Genomic DNA, 20,436 nt, shown 5'->3' with positions numbered 1-20,436 from the left:
TCTTGTGGCCAAAATGTAAAACTACATGTAAATGCCCAAAAACATTACAAGACACCAATATTTCCCCAAATAAAACACTTTTAAAACCCACCCTCCCAAAAATGCCCACATAAAATGTTTAATAAAAAAAAACAAAAAAAACATTACTATAAAAAAAACAAAAACACATAAATATTTACCTAAGGGTCTAAACTTTTTAAATATCTATGTAAAGATGAAATATTTTTCTCTATTTTTTTTTTATAAGCTTGTAAATAGTGATGTATGCAAAACGGAAAAAATGCTCTTTTATTTCCAAATAAAATATTGTCGCGATACATTGTGATAGGGACATAATTTAAATGGTGAAATAACCGTGACAAATGGGCAATAACAATACGTGGGTTTTAATTATGGAGGCATGTATTATTTTAAAACTATAATGGCCGAAAACTGACAAATAATGATTTTTTTCATTTTTTTTCTTATTCTTCCTGTTAAAATGCATTTACAGTAAAGTGGCTCTTAGCAAAATGTACCCCACAAAGAAAGCCTAATTGGTGGCGGAAAAAACAAGATATAGATCAGTTCATTGTGATAAGTAGTGATAAAGTTATAGGCTAATGAATGGGAGGTGAACATTGCTCGGATGCATAAGCTGAAAACGACTGAGATGTTAAGTGGTTAAAAAGCACACCGGTCACTGCGATTACATTTTCTTAAAAACGCATTGAACCACTGTGTACAGGTCATCACAATTTTCACAATTTTTTTTAAAGGCCTTGTGATTTTAAAAACGCAGTGCAACGCATCCAGTGTGTACAGACCCTTACCGACATTCTACTATTGCAGTGAAAATGACGATAATAAAATGTCAGTAATACACACCAATATTTTATTAAAGCTAAACATAACCCTATTCTTACACTGAACACTCCCACTGTCCATGCCTATCCCTAACTTCCCTGTCCCACGGCTAACCTTAACCACCCACCCCACTTGGCCAGCTTTAACCACACACCTCCCTCCCCCAGCTAGGAGCGCTGTAAAAACATCACTGGGGATTTTGGCACAGCTGGCACCAAATAGGAATTTCGACTATAGCTGCGCTTAGACAGTAATTTGGGTGCCGTCAAAAGGCGCCCAAATTACTTTGAGGGACAACTGAAGTGAGAGGGATATGGAGGCTGCTGACCTATTTGGCTGCTGTAGTGTCTGAATAACACCAGAAACCAGCATGCAGCTGAACTTGTCAGACCTGACAAAATGTCAGAAACACCTGATCTGCTGCATGATTGTTCAGGGGCTATGGCTGAAAGTATTAGAGGCAGAGGATCAGCAGGGCAGCCAGGCAACTGGAATTGTTTTTAAGGAAATAAATCTGGCATCCTCCATATCCCTCTCGCTACAATTGCCCTTTAAAAACAGCGTAATTTGGCCGCCAGCAATAGCTGGCAGCTGATTTACAGCTTTGCCCATTATCCATTGCGACCTGGAGGAGGAATAGTAAATAACGCCGCCAGAACTTTTGCAGGAGCAGGGTGAGCCACTCTTTGGCTTTACCCTGCGCCCAAGTCTCCCAGTGGCTTAATTATAGGCATATCCCCAGCTAACCTTAAAGGAAAACTAATATATAAAAAAAAGTTTTACTTACCTGGGGCTTCTGCCGCCCCCCTGCAGCCTTCCTGTGCCTGCGCCATCTCTGTACGATCCTCCGGTCCCTTGCTGTGGCTGTTTTGTTATCGCAAGTCCAGGGCCTCTGCGCAGCCCGGGCAGCTCACGTCCTTGTTCGCGTTTCCCTTACCTGGAGCGTCCTGCGCAGGCGCAGTACAAGGTTTTCTCATACTGCTCCTACGCAGGATGTTCGAAGGGACGGGGTTGGCTGAAGCCCCAGGTAAATGAAACTTTTTTTTTTTTTTAATATTACAGGTTTCCTTTGACCTTATGCCCCTCCCCCACCAGTCACTGCAGGGCCAGGCCGAGGTGAGAGAGAGGCTTCAGCCTCAGGGCGCAGTATAGGAGGGGACGCACAACTCACTCACCTATCATTCCCCTATTGGCTATCATTCATGAACAGGCTGTCGGTAAACAGAATCAGTGCGGGAAAACACCGCTGGCAGATTTTTAGACTTCTGGGTGGGCATTCATAAAAAAGTATCCACAGGGCCGGATTTACCATAAGGCACTGTAGGCACGTGCCTACAGGCGCCTTATCTGATAGAGGCGGAAATTCCCCGACTGTCCCCTTCTCTGAGCAGAGCGGAAGTGTGATGTCACTCACCGCTCTGCTCCTGGCTCGGCTCTCCACTCCTAGCGGCTGCTTTGGAAAGGCTGATGGCAGTGGGGGAGAGATGGGGCTGGGCTCTTGCCGCCTTTGCCGGGACTGCTGCAAACCAATCCGCTCCATAGCAATAGCTGCCCGCTTGTCTGTACCGTATACTCATCGTGCAGACAAGCGGGCAGCTATTGCTATGGAGCGGATTAGTTTGCAGCAGTCCCGGCAAGAGCTGTGTGACAGCATAAGATTTGCAGAGCACCGCCTCCCTGTTTCCTCCTCTAGTATTGGTGACTGCGGAGGCTGCGTGTCTGCCGTGTCACACATGGACAGCTATAGCTGTACCGCGAAATTTAAGAAGAGTGAAGGAGCACTGGAGCGTGTCTGGACTTCAGAGCACTTTGAGCCACACAGAAGGAGGAGGAGGGGGACAGCAGAGAGACGATCAAAAGAGCTTTGTGGTAGCTGTCAGCTAGCACACGGAAGACCAGGAAAAACAGCCAGAGATCAGCCTGCCCTGCCTGCTTCAAAGATGGGGATATACAGAGGAGGACAGTGGCAGTCAAAGTCAGTGACAGAAGGTAATCTACTCTGACTGGCTTGTTCACTTTGTTTTAACTCACTCTTTTTACAACCCTCTGTGCCTCTCTGTGCTTCCCCCTCATGCCCAGTCCACCCTTTGTGCGTCCACCCTGTGCATCCTCTGTGTGTACCCTGCTCGTGCCCACCCTCTGTGTGTACCCAGCCCATGTTTACCCTCTCTATGTCCACCCTCTGTCCCTTCCCCTCATGCCCACCCTCTGTGTGTACCCAGCCCATGCTCACCCTTTCTATGCCCACCCTCTGTCCCTTCCCCTCATGCCCACCCTCTGTGTGTACCCAGCCCATGCTCACCCTCTCTATGCCCACCCTCTGTGTGTACCCAGCCCATGCGCACCCTCTCTATACCCACCCTCTGTGTGTACCCAGCCCATGCTCACCCTCTCTATGCCCACCCTCTGTGTGTACCCAGCCCATGCGCACCCTCTCTATACCCACCCTCTGTGTGTACCCAGCCCATGCGCACCCTCTCTATACCCACCCTCTGTGTGTACCCAGCCCATGCGCACCCTCTCTATACCCACCCTCTGTGTGTACCCAGCCCATGCGCACCCTCTCTATACCCACCCTCTGTGTGTACCCAGCCCATACGCACCCTCTCTATGTCCACCCTCTGTCCTTTCCCCTCATGCCCACCCTCTGTGTGTACTCAGACCATGCTCACCCTCTCTATGCCCACCCTCTGTCCTTCCCCCTCATGCCCACCCTCTGTGTGTACCAAGGCCATGCGCACCCTCTCTATGCACACCCTATGTGTGTACCCAGCCCATGTGCACCCTCTATTCCCACCCTATGTCCTTTCCCCTCATGCCCACCCTCTGTGTACCCATCCCATGCGCACCCTCTCTATGCTAACCCTCTGTGCTCCCCCCATGCCCACCCTCCGTGTGTACCCCACCAGTGCCCACCTTCTGTGCATTCCCCTTCTGCCCACCCTTTATGCTTCTCCCACCCGTGCCCACCTGTGCTTCCCCCACATGATCACCCTTTGTGCATACCCCACCCATGCCCCCCCTGTGTGCCCCCCTGCACCCACCCTTTGTGCTTCCCCCTCTTACCCATTCTCTAGGCATCTTCTGCCTGTGCCCACTCTCTGTGCAATACCTCCATGCCCACCCTCTGTGCATTCCTTTTGTGCCCACCCTCTATGCGTACCCCTGTAATTCCTATCATAGCTAGCATTATATTCTAGCTATATTGATATTAATTATATACTATTTATATAGAAAGGACATCTTCTAATTGGGGATGAGCTTTGGTGTTTTTCCAAAGTATGATTTCAATGTGCGGACCATGGCAGGGAGGCAGTTAACCTATCCTAGCCGCCACCTATAGCCAATGTGCTTCACGTTGCTTTCCATAGCATTCCATCTTTCCAATTCTTCAAACCCAGAGGGTGGAGGTATTGGAGGGACATGAAACACAGTGTCGAGAACATTGGCTATAGGCAGCGACAAGGGTAAGTTAACTGCTGTCCCTGTGTCCTCTACTGTTCCAGTGTCATCCGCTGTCCCCCATGCCTGTGCTGTGCTGTCCCCGTGTCCTCCTGGTGTCCCCCTTTGCTGTCCTCGTGTCTTACTCTGTACCCCCTGTGCGCCGATGTCCCAATGTGTCCCCCTCTGTCTTCCTGAATCCTCTGCATTCCCCCAGCTCCATGCCACACTGTGTCCCAAGTGGAGCTTCAGCCAAAGATGATGTACAGTAATTTATGTTATCACTGTAGCCAATGGTCTCATGGACAAGTCCATTGCTCCATCATCAGGCCAATTATTGCACTCGCTGAGTAGCAGTGTAGTGATTGGCCTAATGACTGAGCCATGGGCCCGCCCGCGAGACCATATACAACTTTTGTGTTGTTCGTATTATTTCCTTGTGATTTGTATTTGGCTTGTTGCTGGTAATATTGTCCTATATTTTGTAAATTCTGTATATCATTGGTAATATTTGCATATTGTTCTGTATTTTTCTTTGGGAATATCTGCATTTCCTTGTCTGGTTTTATTTCATAAAAATAGGGGGCGTGACTTGGGGTGGGGCCTTTGCTGAGGGGCGGAGTTTAGGGGCGCCACAACTTCTGTGCCTATAGGCTCCTGAGCTGTAAATCCGGCCCTGAGTATCCATGTGCGGAAGCAGTGCGGAGATTCCCCGAACTAGGCTGGCGGTAGGCAGGCGGTAGGCTTGCGGAGACACGAAAGCTGCCGAGTTGATACATTTCTCCGTGTTCCGCTCTGCTGCAGCTGCCTGGGAGGTCTGTGTGTCTCCATTCACTTGCATTGGTATCGCCACATCAGAGGGAGCGGAACTTCCCGACCTCACACCGCTTGCGGTGAGCTTTATGAATGAACATTTTGCTACATTTGTACCGATAATCACCGCACAAGGCGGTGATTTATCACTCTGCTCGGTAGTGTCATTTTTCCATGCGGAAAGAGCCTTTATGAATGCTGACTTTGCCGAGTGGTCGGTAAAGTCAGCTGTTTTAAAGAGACTCCGTAACAAAAATTGCATCCTGTTTTTTATCATCCTACTAGTTCCAAAAGCTATTCTAATGTGTTCTGCTTTACTGCAGCACTTTCTGCTATCACAGTCTCTGTAATAAATCAATGTATCTTTTCCCTGTCAGACTTGTCGGCCTGTGTCTGGAAGGCTGCCAAGTTCTTCAGTGTTGTGGTTCTGCTATGAACTCCCCCTTCCAGGCCCCTCTATGCACACTGCCTGTGTGTTATTTAGATTAGAGCAGCTTCTCTCTTCTCTCTTATCTTTTACAAGCTGGATAAATCGTCCTCTGAACTGGCTGGGCTTTCACATACTGAAGAATTACAGACAAGGGCAAAGCTGTTTGCAGGAGAAAAACAAGCAGCTTGAAACTTCAGTGCATGAGAACTGCAGGGGGGAAGAAACACACAATGATCTCTTGAGATTCAAAAGGAAGGGTGTATACAGCCTGCTTGTGTATGGATGTATTTTCTATGTGTGGACATACTGTACATCAACCTACTTCCTGTTTTGGTGGCCATTTTGTTTGTTTATAAACAAACTTTTTAAAACTGTTTTTAACCACTTTTAATGCGGCGAGGAGCGGCGAAATTGTGACAGAGGGTAATAGGAGATGTCCCCTAACGCACTGGTATGTTTACTTTTGTGCGATTTTAACAATACAGATTCTCTTTAAGCATTTCCGCATGCGGAAATGCTTTATGAATGACAGCCATTGTGTTTGAAGCAAAAAGAAATAAGAAAAGGGGATACATGGCAGTGACTGCAAGCCAGATAACGTGAGTAGGGTGTTGGAGGGGTTGGGGGCCCTGGGGCGCCTCTTAGTCTAATAGCAATCAGTGTGTGATGGCTGAGGTGGGAGGGATGGAGGGGCGCACTTTGGTGTCTCAGCCTTGGGTGCTGGAGGACCTTGTCCCGGCTCTGAGGCCTGGTGCACACCAAAACCCGCTAGCAGATCCGCAAAATGCTAGCAGATTTTGAAACGCTTTTTCTTCTTTTTCTGTAGCGTTTCAGCTAGCATTTTGCGGTTTTGTGAAGCGTTTTTGGTGTAGTAGTTTTCATGTATTGTTACAGTAAAGCTGTTACTGAACAGCTACTGTAACAAAAACGCCTGCAAAACCGCTCTGAACTGGCGTTTTTTAGAGCGGTTTGCGTTTTTCCTATACTTAACATTGAGGCAGAAACGCATCCGCAATCCAAAAAATGCCTCACCCCGGGAGTATGCTTTTCTGCAAAACGCCTCCCGCTCTGGTGTGAACCACCCTATTGAGATACATTGACCAAGCGGATCCGCAGCCGCAAGCAGCTGCAGAAACGATGAAAAAGCCGCTCGGTGTGCACCAGCCCTTAGTCACTGAAAAAAAATACAATTTTGGGGCGCCAACATAGGTGCCTATTTAAATATCTAAACGGCAGCGCCCAAATTTCCTGTTTTAGAGTCTCCCATATAGGTAGCCAGAGAGCCCTGTATATGTGGCAAGAGAGGGCCCCCCGAATGCAGTGCACAGCGGAGGGGTGAATAAAAGAGAACCTTAACTGTATGAAAAAAAAGAGAGTAACTTCCCTGGGACTTCAAACAGCCCCCTGCAGCCACCCTGTGCCTGCGCCGGGACAAACCTATTCTCTGGTCCGCCGCAGCAACCTACTTTAATTTTAATGAGCGCCTCAGTTCCGCTCGCCAGCACCGAGGCAGAGGCGAGAGAGGCTACAGCCTCAGGGTGCAGTGTAGGAGGAGGTGCACATCTCACTCAGCTATCATTCCCCTATTGTGTTTGAAGCATAGGAAAAGGGGATACATAGCAGTGACTGCAAACCAGATAACTGGAGATTAAGGTGTTGGTGGGGGCCCTGGGGCGCCTCTTACTCTAATAGCAATCAGTGTGGGACAGCTGGGATAGGAGGGATGGGGGGGGGGGGGGGGGGCGCACTTTGATGTCTCAGCCTTGGGTGCTGGAGGACCTTTTCCTGGCTCTAAAACCCAGCAAGGCATTTTACATATTCATCGCCAGGCTGTTGCTATTGGTAAAACGGGCACAATATGATTTATGGATCAAAATGTGCTTAGTGGAAAAGGGCCCTAATTAGATGTTCTCCCCTTCAGATGTTTTAATATGTTCTTTTTGTGGCAGAGTACTTTGGTTAATCCAATTGGCTGAAAGTAAAAAACATTTTGGCCAATAGGATTGTAAGCCGGCCCACCACAGCAAGGTAGGCTCTTTTAGGGCGGGTTGGGGTATTGAAGTGAAAGAGGTATAGGGGATGGTGGTTTGGAAAATGATGAGGGGGATAGGTGGTCATAATGGGTACCCCCCTTACACCCTCAAGTGAAAAGTCTGTGAACACGCCGACCACCTGAGAAGGAATTGGGATCCAGTTGGTTCCCCCTTAGCCATGGTTCAACCCTGAAAAATAAAATTTTTCAAACAAAATGTGTCTAGTAAAAAAGTGCCCTAATTAGTTGATCACTCTCTAAGGCTTAGTGCACCCCAAAAACCGATAGCAGATCCGCAAAATGCTAGCAGATTTTGAAACGCTTTTTCTTATTTTTCTGTAGCGTTTCAGCTAGCATTTTGCGGTTTTGTGAAGCGTTTTTGGTGTAGTAGATTTCAGATATTGTTACAGTAAAGCTGTTACTGAACAGCTACTGTAACAAAAAACGCCTGGCAAACCGCTCTGAAGTGCCGTTTTTCAGAGCGGTTTGCGTTTTTCCTATACTTAACATTGAGGCAGAAACGCATCCGCAATCCAAAATCTGCAGCAGCCCGGGAGTATGCGTTTCTGCAAAACGCCTCCCGCTCTGGTGTGCACCAGCCCATTGAAATTTATTACCCTAGCGGATCCGCACCCGCAAGCAGATCGCAAACCGCAGCAGAACCGTTCTGGTGTGCACTAGGCCTAAGATATTTTATTATACTAGCCAACCCGCGTTGTAGCATACGCCGCATCTATCTATCTAATAGAGTACGTGCCTCAACCTTGAGGCCTGGAACCCACTACAAAACACTATTGCTAATCGCAATCGCTAGCGTTTTGTATGAGCAGTTTGTAAGCGATTTCATGAGCGTTTTAGGGAGCGATTTTAGAAAGTGTAATCAATTTGCCGGCGCTTGTGTAGCAATTAGCGTTTTAAAGTCTGATTGGTCTTTTCAATTATTTTTAATTTTGTTACAGTGTACATTAACTTAAAACGCTAGCAAAATCGGTCAAAGAGTTCACCTCCTGACTTGCGTCAGGCAGTGAATTTAAAAACCGCTCTAGAAAAGCCCTTAGAAAATCGCTTTTACCAAAAAGTGGAGCACAGGGAGGGGGGGGGGGGGGGGGGGGGGGACTGCCGCACAAAACGCTTGCGATTACGATTTTAGATGTGAACGAGGCCTAATACTGGCGAACTCTAGACTTGGCATATGAGATTCTAAGTTTTGAGTTAATGCAAATGATATGCAAATTAATGTAGCTTGAAACTGAACCTATTAAAATGGAAAGTATGCTTCTGCCTTTGATGGGTCCAGTTCCAAGCTGCATATATTTCCATAAGATCTGTCCTGAGATCTGATCGAATATCAAGTGAGACAAGGTGGTGAACGATTGATATCAGGAAAATGTCGATAATTTACCACATCTGGCTAGTGTGTATCTTTACAAAGATCACATGGCCGTGCTTCGGTGATGGCGACTATCCTTGATGTTCAATGATATGCTAATTTTTCAAGCTGAGGCAAAATATGAATGATTTTAGGCAGTTTGGAACTGAGCCAATCGATGCAGCTGCTGCCAATTTAGATTGTACCAGTTTTAAGCTGCATCCAAATTGCATCCAATTTTGCATTTAGGGCTCTTTCACACCAGAGCCCACTTCTGGCGTTTTAACGCAAAGTCTATACTTTGCGTTAACCAAGGTAAAAGGAAAGTCCATAGACTTTCCTTTTACCTTTCACACCCGACGCTGCGTTTCGATACGTTGCGGTACGACGCATCCCGGCGCATTTTATCGTCGGGAATCGCCGTTTCCCCTTCGGGGTAATTAACTACTACCGCCGCTACTCAGCGTCGCACCGGAGTTTCCCGACGACACGCCGCAACGCGTGCAGGAGCCGTTCTCCTGCACGCTTTTGGTGTGTAACGGGCCTTAGGGCAAGTTCACACCAAATTGCTAATTGTAATCGCAAACGCCTAGCAATTGTTGCGGCGATTTGCAGTAGCAATTCCCAGCATGTGCCTAGCGATCTGCTATTATTTGCTCTGTTGATTTTACAGTTTTCCTATTTTTTACATTGAGGCGTAATTGTCTCCAAAATGCTGCAGGACTTGCGCTAGGGAAAAAGTCACATCACTGTAATGATGCCCATACATGGTACAATAAAAACGTTACATTTTCCGTTTTTATTCAACTAAAACGATCTAATGAAAGTCAAAAAGAATCTCTTTTTTTTTTGGATTAAGAAAAACGAATGACTATCCCGTTTGTTTTCTTCCAATAAAAATCTGATAGGACATGCTGGAAAAATCTTTATATTCGATCTAACAGAATAATTGAAAAAAATGAATCGAAAAAAAAATCAAATATTGTACGATGTATTGGCACCTTAATGCAAACTAGCCCATAGAAAGACATTACCCAAGCGCTTTTCCAAACTCTACTGCTTTTGAAAGCGCTTCTGAGCGCTTTTTAAAACACCAGCGCTTTCAAAAGCGATTGGCTGATGTTTCTTAATGGGATGGATCCATAGATCACAGAGCGATGTAATTTTCTCCCAAATGCAGGTCCTGCTGCATTTGGGCCTTTTTCCACTACACAGCTGATTCGCAAAATCGCTAGTGATTTTTAAATCGATAGGGTTGTTGCTTTATCATAGAAATCATGAGAGGTATTTTCGGTACTTATCCGTTAGCCGGGCGCATCCGGTAGGTGGCTCTAATTACTATTCCCCCTCCAGGCCGACATGGATAGTAGGGAAAGATGTAACTCTGGTGGTGTTTTGTCGCCACCTAGAGGATGCGCCCGGCTAACGGATAAGTACCGTATTTTCCACTATAGTGATTTGATTTGGGAATCACAAATCACAATCGCTTTCTGGAGCGATTTTTAGAGTGATAATGCAATGCAAATGAAAAATTGCAATCGCATAACAGAATGAATGAAAAATCACAATCGCCGGCATTTGTGATTGCGATTGCTAGTGGAAAAGGGCCCTTTCCACTAGCAATCGCTAACTTTCGTGCTAAACGCTAGTGATTGCGTTTCAGCAAAGTCCAAAATTCCCCTGCAATTTCCTGGCGATTGCGATCACGCTTTTGCTATGCAATGCAATGCATAGCAAAATCGAGGCGCGATCGCGCTTCAGTAAAAAACGAATTGCGGTAGTGGTAATTACCTACCGCGATCCCTATGTTAAAAAACAAACTGTAGCGATTTAAAAATCACTAGCGGTTTGCGATTTAGCATTGCAATCGCCGCTTGTGGAAAAGGGCCCTTTTATTTCTGAGGCGATTCAGCCTCAATGTTAACTATAGGAAAGTGGAAAAAGCACTAGAATAGAGCGATTTTCCAAGCGTTTTTGTGACACAACCAGTACACTAGCAGTTGTACTGTAACCCCCCTAAAAAAAGCTACACAAAAACGCTCCAAAAATCACCAGTTATAAATAGAAAATCGCTAGGCACATGCCTAGAATCGCCTTGAAAAATCTCTCCCAAAAGCACTGAGCGTTTGCGAGTATGCTAGCGCTTTTAGGTGTTCACCAACTCTAACTCAGAAAATCAGCATCTCCTTGATCCAGGATCTTTATATAAATTATTTTTAAGGAGGGTTTTTAAAAGTTATAAAGGCCATGCTGAGAATCCCCCATGAAGAGATGGACTAGACCAAAATCTATTGGTTCCGTCAGATTGTTACTACCTACTGTAAGTGACACCAAGATGGGAGAAAAGTAATTTAAGGCTCATTTTAATCGGGGTGAAACACTGCTTATTTGTATGTGTTTACATGTATTTTACATTTTTTAATTTTCCGCGATAGTGGTTCTTTAAGAACCACAAAGAAATAATTTTTAAAATCCTTAAGTGAAAGTAAAAACTGCTTCCTGGAGGTCTTCTTTAGTTTTGTGGACTGAGTGATGTACCTCGGGACAGGAAGAAATAAAAAACACATTAAAATTGATGACTTGGGCCACAGAACTAATCATGCATTTTTTTTTTAAGTGAGGCCTGGAACCCACTGCAAAACGCTATCGCTAATCGCAAGCGCCAGCATTTTGTAGGAGCAGTTTGTCAGCGGTTTCATGAGCGTTTTAGGAAGTGATTTTACAAAGTGCATCAATTTGCCTGCGATTGTGTAGCGATTAGCGATTAGCGTTTTAAAGCCTGATTGGTCCTTTTAATTCATTTTAATTTTGTTACAGTGTGTGGTAACGTTAAAACGCTAGCAAAATCGCTCCATGCAGGTTTTGATGAGCGGTTACGCCAGGGTTTATATACTTTACACTGAAGCGCTAACGCTCCCAAAATGCTCCATGTCCTGCGTTTGCGATTTGAGGAATCGCAAGCGCTCCAGTGGAAGTGTCACGATTGTGGAACTTTCTCCGTGATCAGCGCACAACGCGTGCGCTGACACGGCGGAAATCCTCCACAAGCGTATATTTGCAGGCACCCAGCAAAAGGTGCTACGCACCTGTAGAGGGAAATTCCTGTCGGCAGATGGCGCTGGGGAGTGCAGAGGAACCAATCCTCTGTACCTCCACAAGTGCCAGACAGGAATTGTACGAAGCGCAGAACGCAATCGCAAGAGAGGCGATTGCGAATGAGATTGAGCAAAGGGATAGGTTGTATGTGTGTGCGCCAATCCAGTCGCCACCCCGCGACCGCGCACACACAACAGCAGATACGAAATAGGAACGCGATCGCGAGAGGTGCGATCGCCAGACGTGACACAAGGCAGATCAGAATAGAATATGAGGGTAGCAAAGGCACAGCAAATACAATAAGGAGATACGGAAAATAACAACGCTAGCTAACCGCGAACACCGCACTCATTCACAACAGTGCACGCGGTTATGCGCGATCTCCACGTGATAAGCACAATAGAGACAAGCACGCCTAACTAACCATTAACAGACAAACATGAAACAGAGGACGCGAGCGCTTGCTTAACGGTTACCTCACTGAGCCTGCAGCAAGCGTAGCGGACAAGACAGACACACGAAAAACAGGAACTAGGCAGAAAGGATCCACCGCTCTTCCGCCAGAGCAAGTGTGATCCAAGCAGGAACACAGATCAGAAAGATCCACAGCCGCTAACGCTAGCGGCTAGTGCGATCTAAACAAGACAGATCAGATGAGGTAGCTGGTAGCAACCGCTGCTCCAGCTTACACTCCAGGAACTAGATCAGAAGGATCCACAGCCGCTACCGCTAGAGGCCAGTGCGATCCAAACAAGACAGAGCGATTCGCTATCAACCGCCGCTGGTGACAGCGCAATCGCGACAGACAAGACAGAACAGAAGGATCCCCAGCGCTCGCAAAAAGTAGCTAGCGCGATCCCAGGAGACAGAACAGAAGGATCCCCAGCGCTAGCAAAAAGTAGCTAGCGCGATCCCAGAAGACAGAACAGAAGAGATAGCTGGTAGCAACCGCTGCACCAGCTATACTCCAAGAACAGAGATCAGAACCATTTCCTGTCAAAGACCATAGGGACAGGACAATGGCAAACAGGCAAGACAAGACAGAACAGGCAATACAGATAATACAACCTGACTGGGCTAGAAGGGGAGCCTAAAGCAACCCCCAGGAATTAACTATACTAGATAGCAATGGCTGACACTCCAGCAGTGTCCATCAGGAACAAAGCATGGAAGGGAAATGTCCAGCAAAGCATTCTGGGAAACATAAAGCTCTTATAGTGCCAGTCATCAAAGAAGGCAGGTAGGGGATTTGCATAACGAATGTATGCAAATTCCCCAGCAAGAGAACAGACCAGAAACTTGCAATGGAAAGACAGGTCTCTGTTCCAGAGACCTGCAGCCCACAGACTAGAGGAATAGACAAACAGCTGTCTGCCTGTGCAGCCAGCTGAGCAGATCATCACAGGAAGTTACCCCATCCATTTACATTAGCTGAGCATTTTGGCTAAACGCTAGCGTTCTGTAACGCTGCAAAAATGCTCTCAAAATCGCACTTGTGGGTTCCAGCCCTGAGAGTCTTTTGGTTAATCCAGTTGGCAAAAAATGAAACATTTGGCCAACAGGATTGTAAGCCCGCCCACCAGCGACAAGGTAGACTCTCTTCAGGCGGGGCCTACACTACACTATGCTGGCCTACTCTAATTGGTGCTAGTCACCCTGAAAGCTATTCTAGTGTTGGGGTGCATGTGTGATATGTAACACCTAATCTAATCCTACATCTCCTGCTCCTAAGTGATGCTGCTCACCAATATGCCCTGTTCAAGTGTTTGGTGGGTGTCTGTGTGGGGAGGTCTAATCTTATCCTAATCTCATCTCTGTGGTTAGCACTATGCTACAGTCCATGGGATGAGGTGTTGGTCTGGGTATGTCATTCTAAAGTGAGTGTGTGTCTGTCACAGTGTGTATGTCTGGGACTGGGTATCAGTCAGTATGAGTCAGTTAAGGTAAGTTAGTCTGGGGTAAAAGCTGTCAGTGTATGTCAGTCAGTGTATGTGTGATTTATAGGGTGGTCATATATTACTTTGGTTTCCTCTTATTTGACTGGGGTACTGCTCATCCGTCCTCCGTAAAACAGTAGCCCCCTCATTCCCCACTTTACAGTTGTACGAATGCACAGACCTGATGAGCAGCGAAGAGGACCGTATGACCACCTAAGACTATGCGACAAGGACAACCTAAAACTCTGCAAGTGCCCTAGGGGCCCCTGGAGTTCAGCGGCAGTCTAGCTCATGTAAATCCTCAGTGTAAGTTGAGGAAGAATAGACTACTCACACTAACGACAACAACTTCCACACAAGCTGTTTATATCAGAAATATATAAACAAAAGGAGTGGTCATAAATTACTGTGGTTTCCTCCTGCTCCCTGGGTGTCCACACAGAGAAGAACAAGCTAGTCTTGACTCCCCTTGCTTTCACTCAGTTTGACCGGGGTACTGCTCATCTGTCCTCCGTAAAGCGGTATCCCCCTCATTACCCACTTTACAGTTGTACGAATGCACAGACCGGACAAGCAGCGAAGAGGACCACATGACCCCCTAAGAGTGGAAGACAAAGACAACATGAACTCTACTTGCCTTAGAGGCCCCAGAGTTCAGCAACAGGTTTTCTTTGCTCATTCTCTCTAACAGGCTGGTTCATTTTAATGATCCCCATTGTAAGATGAGGAAGAATGGGCTGCCTACACTAAGCAAATAACAGTAGTTCCAGCCAAACAAATAAACTGTATCAGAAATGCGTTAATAGAAGGAGAGATGGAGCATAAATGTCAGTTGGAAGCTAGCTATAATTTTTTATCCAACCAACAAAAAACAATCTACTATAATTAACTAACCTAACCATGCAACCAACAAATATAACCTACTATATTAAGCTAAGGTAGCCATCCAAAGAAAAAAAATATACCATGATTAACTAACTGCACTTTTTGTTACCATAGCCGCCTTGCAAGACACCTTGCACACCTAACACAGTCCAGGAGCCCCCAGAGGTCTAACATCATCTGCTTCAAGAGACTCCAGAGCATCCTATTTATGCCTTTCTGACTATTGTGATGTCATCAGGGCCCATTTTGATGTCATCAGGGACACAACCAATCATCTTGCCACACTGGCTACTGTGACACTCTGGCATGTGGCTGATGCATGGCTGTACATTTGATGAGAAAGGCATGGTAAATAAACAACAGGGTGTAATGGGGAGAAGTAACAGAAATTAAAACATGACAGAAGCATAATTAGGTAATTAGAATGATGATGTGGCAATATTTTAGTGGACAGTTTTTGGGGTTTCTCCATATTCAGCACATCTTCACAGATGATGCTAGGGGGTGGAGCAATATGCTGAATGTAATGTAGGAAATGTGTTGGAAGGAATGGATCAGCAAACAGATTATCGTGAACATTGTAAAATGTAAAATACATGTAAACACATACAAATAAGAAGTACATTTCTTCCAGAGTAAAATGAGCCCTTAATTACATTTCTCCAATGTTTCTGTCACTTACAGTGGGTAGAAGAAATCTGGCAGAACCAACAGGTTTTGGACTAGCCCATCTCCTAGTGGGGCGTTCTTAGGGTTTTCTTTATTGTTAAAAGCACTTAGTGAATGGCAGTTGCTCCGTCTAACTCCTACAAAAATGTGCAGTGAGCAGGGAGGCTGCCAGGATCTTTATAAAGGAGGGTCTTTGAAAGTTATAAAGGCCATGCTGAGAATCCCCCATGAAGAGATGGACTAGACCAAAACCTATTGGTTCCGTCAGATTGTTACTACCTACTGTACGTGACACCAAGATGGGAGAAAAGTAATTTAAGGCTCATTTTAATCGGGGTGAAACACTGCTTATTTGTATGTGTTTACATGTATTTTACATTTTTAAATTTTCCGCGATAGTGGTTCTTTAAGAACCACAAAGAAATCATTTTTAAAATCCTTAAGTGAAAGTAAAAACTGCTTCCTGGAGGTCTTCTTTAGTTTTGTGGACTGAGTGATGTACCTCGGGACAGGAAGAAATAAAAAACACATTAAAATTGATGACTTGGGCCACAGAACTAATCATGCATTTTTTTTTTAAGTGAGGCCTGGAACCCAATGCAAAACGCTATCGCTAATCGCAAGCGCCAGCATTTTGTAGGAGCAGTTTGTCAGCGGTTTCATGAGCGTTTTAGGAAGTGATTTTACAAAGTGCATCAATTTGCCTGCGATTGTGTAGCGATTAGCGATTAGCGTTTTAAAGCCTGATTGGTCCTTTTAATTCATTTTAATTTTGTTGCAGTGTGTGGTAACGTTGAAACGCTAGCAAAATCGCTCCATGCAGGTTTTGATGAGCGGTTACGCCAGGGTTTATATACTTTACACTGAAGCGCTAACGCTCCCAAAATGCTCCATGTCCTGCGTTTGCGATTTGAGGAATCACAAGTGCTCCAGTGGAAGTTACCCCATCCATTTACATTAGCTGAGCATTTTGGCTAAACGCTAGCGTTCTGTAACGCTCCAAAAATGCTCTCAAAATCGCACTTGTGGGTTCCAGCCCTGAGAGTCTTTTGGTTAATCCAGTTGGCAAAAATGAAACATTTGGCCAACAGGATTGTAAGCCCGCCCACCAGCGACAAGGTAGACTCTCTTCGGGCGGGGCCTACACTACACTATGCTGGCCTACTCTAATTGGTGCTAGTCACCCTGAAAGCTATTCTAGTGTTGGGGTGCATGTGTGATATGTAACACCTAATCTAATCCTACATCTCCTGCTCCTAAGTGATGCTGCTCACAAATATGCCCTGTTCAAGTGTTTGGTGTGTGTGTGTGGGGAGGTCTAATCTTATCCTAATCTCATCTCTGTGGTTAGCACTATGCTACAGTCCATGGGATGAGGTGTTGGTCTGGGTATGTCATTCTAAAGTGAGTGTGTGTCTGTCACAGTGTGTATGTCTGGGACTGGGTATCAGTCAGTATGAGTCAGTTAAGGTAAGTTAGTCTGGGGTAAAAGCTGTCAGTGTATGTCAGTCAGTGTATGTGTGATTTATAGGGTGGTCATATATTACTTTGGTTTCCTCTTATTTGACTGGGGTACTGCTCATCCGTCCTCCGTAAAGCGGTAGCCCCCTCATTCCCCACTTTACAGTTGTACGAATGCACAGACCTGATGAGCGGCGAAGAGGACCGTATGACCACCTAAGACTATGCGACAAGGACAACCTAAAACTCTGTAAGTGCCCTAGGGGCCCTGGAGTTCAGCGGCAGTCTAGCTCATGTAAATCCTCAGTGTAAGTTGAGGAAGAATAGACTACTCACACTAACGACAACAACTTCCACACAAGCTGTTTATATCAGAAAGACATAAACAAAAGGAGTGGTCATAAATTACTTTGGTTTCCTCCTGCTCCCTGGGTGTCCACACGGAGAAGAACAAGCTAGTCTTGACTCCCCTTGCTTTCACTCAGTTTGACCGGGGTACTGCTCATCTGTCCTCCTGATAGCGGTATCCCCCTCATTCCCCACTTTACAGTTGTAAGAATGCACAGACCGGACAAGCAGCGAAGAGGACCACATGACCACCTAAGAGTGGAAGACAAAGACAACATTAACTCTTCTACTTGCCTTAGAGGCCCCAGAGTTCAGCAACAGGTTTTCTTTGCTCATTCTCTCTAACAGGCTGGTTCATTTTAATGATCCCCATTGTAAGATGAGGAAGAATGGGCTGCCTACACTAAGCAAATAATAGTAGTTTCAGCCAAACAAATAAACTGTATCAGAAATGCGTTAATAGAAGGAGAGATGGAGCATAAATGTCAGTCGGAAGCTAGCTATAATTTTTTATCCAACCAACAAAAACCAATCTACTATAATTAACTAACCTAACCATGCAACCAACAAATATAACATACTATATTAAGCTAAGGTAGCCATCCTAAGAAAACAAAAAATACCATAATTAACTAACTGCACTTTTTGTTACCATAGCCGCCTTGCAAGACACCTTGCACACCTAACACAGTCCAGGAGCCCCCAGAGGTCTAACATCATCTGCTTCAAGAGACTCCAGAGCATCCTATTTATGCTTTTCTGGCTATTGTGATGTCATCAGGGCCCATTTTGATGTCATCAGGGACACACACACACACACACACACACTATTCCCAAGCCATTTTGCATAAGTTTTCCTCATGTTTTATGTTTTTTTCTGGCCTGCAAAGCAGAAATATTTGAGTCCCCATTTACTTGCATTGGGTTCGGAATTCGGCCCGAACATGCCGAGTATCGGGGCGACGTTCGGACCGGAACATTTTAGTGTTCGATCAACACTTTTAGTCAGCCTGTGTCACCCCCACCCAGCATGCCCACACAATATGCCAATAATAGGCAACCTGTGTCACCCCCATCCAGCATGCGCTCACACAATATGCCACTAATAGGCAACCTGTGTCACCCCCACCCAGCATGTGCCCACACAATATGCCACTAATAGGAAACCTGTGTCACCCCCACCCAGCATGCGCCCACACAATATGCCACTAATAGGCAACCTGTGTCACCCCCACCCAGCATGCGCTCACACAATATGCCACTAATAGGCAACCTGTGTCACCCCCACCCAGCATGCGCTCACACAATATGCCACTAATAGGCAGCCTGTGTCACCCCCACCCAGCATGCGCCCACACAATATGCCACTAATAGGCAACCTGTGTCACCCCCACCCAGCATGCGCTCACACAATATGCCACTAATAGGAAACCTGTGTCACCCCCACCCAGCATGCGCACACAATATGCCACTAATAGGCAGCCTGTGTCACCCCCACCCAGCATGTGCACACACAATATGCCACTAATAGGCAGCCTGTGTCAACCCCACCCAGCATGTGCACACAATATGCCACTAATAGGCAACCTGTGTCACCCCCACCCAGCATGCAAACACAATATGCCACTAATAGGCAGCCTGTGTCACCCCCACCCAGCATGCGTACACACAATATGCCACTGATAGGCAACCTGTGTCACCCCCACCCAGCATGCACACACAATATGTCACTAATAGGCAGCCTGTGTCACCCCAACCCAGCATGCATACACACAATATGCCACTAATAGGCAGCCTGTGTCACCCCCACCCAGCATGCGCACACACAATATGCCACTAATAGGCAGCCTGTGTCACCCCCTCCCAGCATGCGGCAACACATTATGCCACTAATAGGCAGCCTGTGCCCCACCCAGCATGCGCTAACACAATATGCCACTAATAGGAAACCTGTGTCACCCCCACCCAGCATGCGCATGCAATATGCCACTGATAGACAGCCTGTGTCACCCCCACCCAGCATGCGTACACACAATATGCCACTAATAGGCAGCCTGTGTCACCCCCACCCAGCATGTGCACACACAATATGCCACTAATAGGCAGCCTGTGTCACCCTCACCTCAGCATGCGCACACAATATGCCACTAATAGGCAGCCTGTGTCACCCCCACCCAGCATGTGCACAAACAATATGCCACTAATAGGCAGCCTGTGTCACCCCCACCCAGCATGTGCACACAATATGCCACTAATAGGCAACCTGTGTCACCCCCACCCAGCATGCACACACAATATGCCACTAATAGGCAGCCTGTGTCACCCCCTCCCAGCATGCGGCAACACATTATGCCACTAATAGGCAGCCTGTGCCCCACCCAGCATGCGCCCACACAATATGCCACTAATAGGCAGCCTGTGTCACCTCCACCCAGCATGTGCACACAATATGCCACTAATCGGCAAACTGTGTCACCCCCACCCAGCATGTGCACACAATATGCCACTAATAGGAAGCCTGTGTCACCCCCACCAAGCATGCGGACACAATATGCCACTAATAGGCAGCCTGTGTCACCCCCACCCAGCATGTGCACACACAATATGCCACTAATAGGCAGCCTGTGTCACCCCCAACCAGCATGCGTACACACAATATGCCACTAATAGGCAACCTGTGTCCCCCACCCAGCATGTGTACACAATATGCCACTAATAGACAGCCTGTGTCACCCCCACCCAGCATGTGCACACACAATATGCCACTAATAGGCAGCCTGTGTCACCCCCACCCAGCATGCGCTCACACAATATGCCACTAATAGGCAAACTGTGTCACCCCCACCCAGAATGCACACACAATATGCCACTAATAGGCAACCTGTGTCACCCCCACCCAGCATGCGCTCACACAATATGCCACTAATAGGCAAACTGTGTCACCCCCACCCAGAATGCACACACAATATGCCACTAATAGGCAACCTGTGTCACCCCCACCCAGCATGCATACACACAATATGCCACTGATAGGCAGCCTGTGTCACCCCCCCCCCACCCAGCATGCGCACACACAATATGCCACTATTAGAGAGCCTGTGTCAACCCT

The sequence above is a fragment of the Hyperolius riggenbachi genome, chromosome 2 (genome assembly GCF_040937935.1).
Source record: "Hyperolius riggenbachi isolate aHypRig1 chromosome 2, aHypRig1.pri, whole genome shotgun sequence".
Taxonomy (NCBI): domain Eukaryota; kingdom Metazoa; phylum Chordata; class Amphibia; order Anura; family Hyperoliidae; genus Hyperolius; species Hyperolius riggenbachi.
This window is presented reverse-complemented; position numbering follows the sequence as displayed.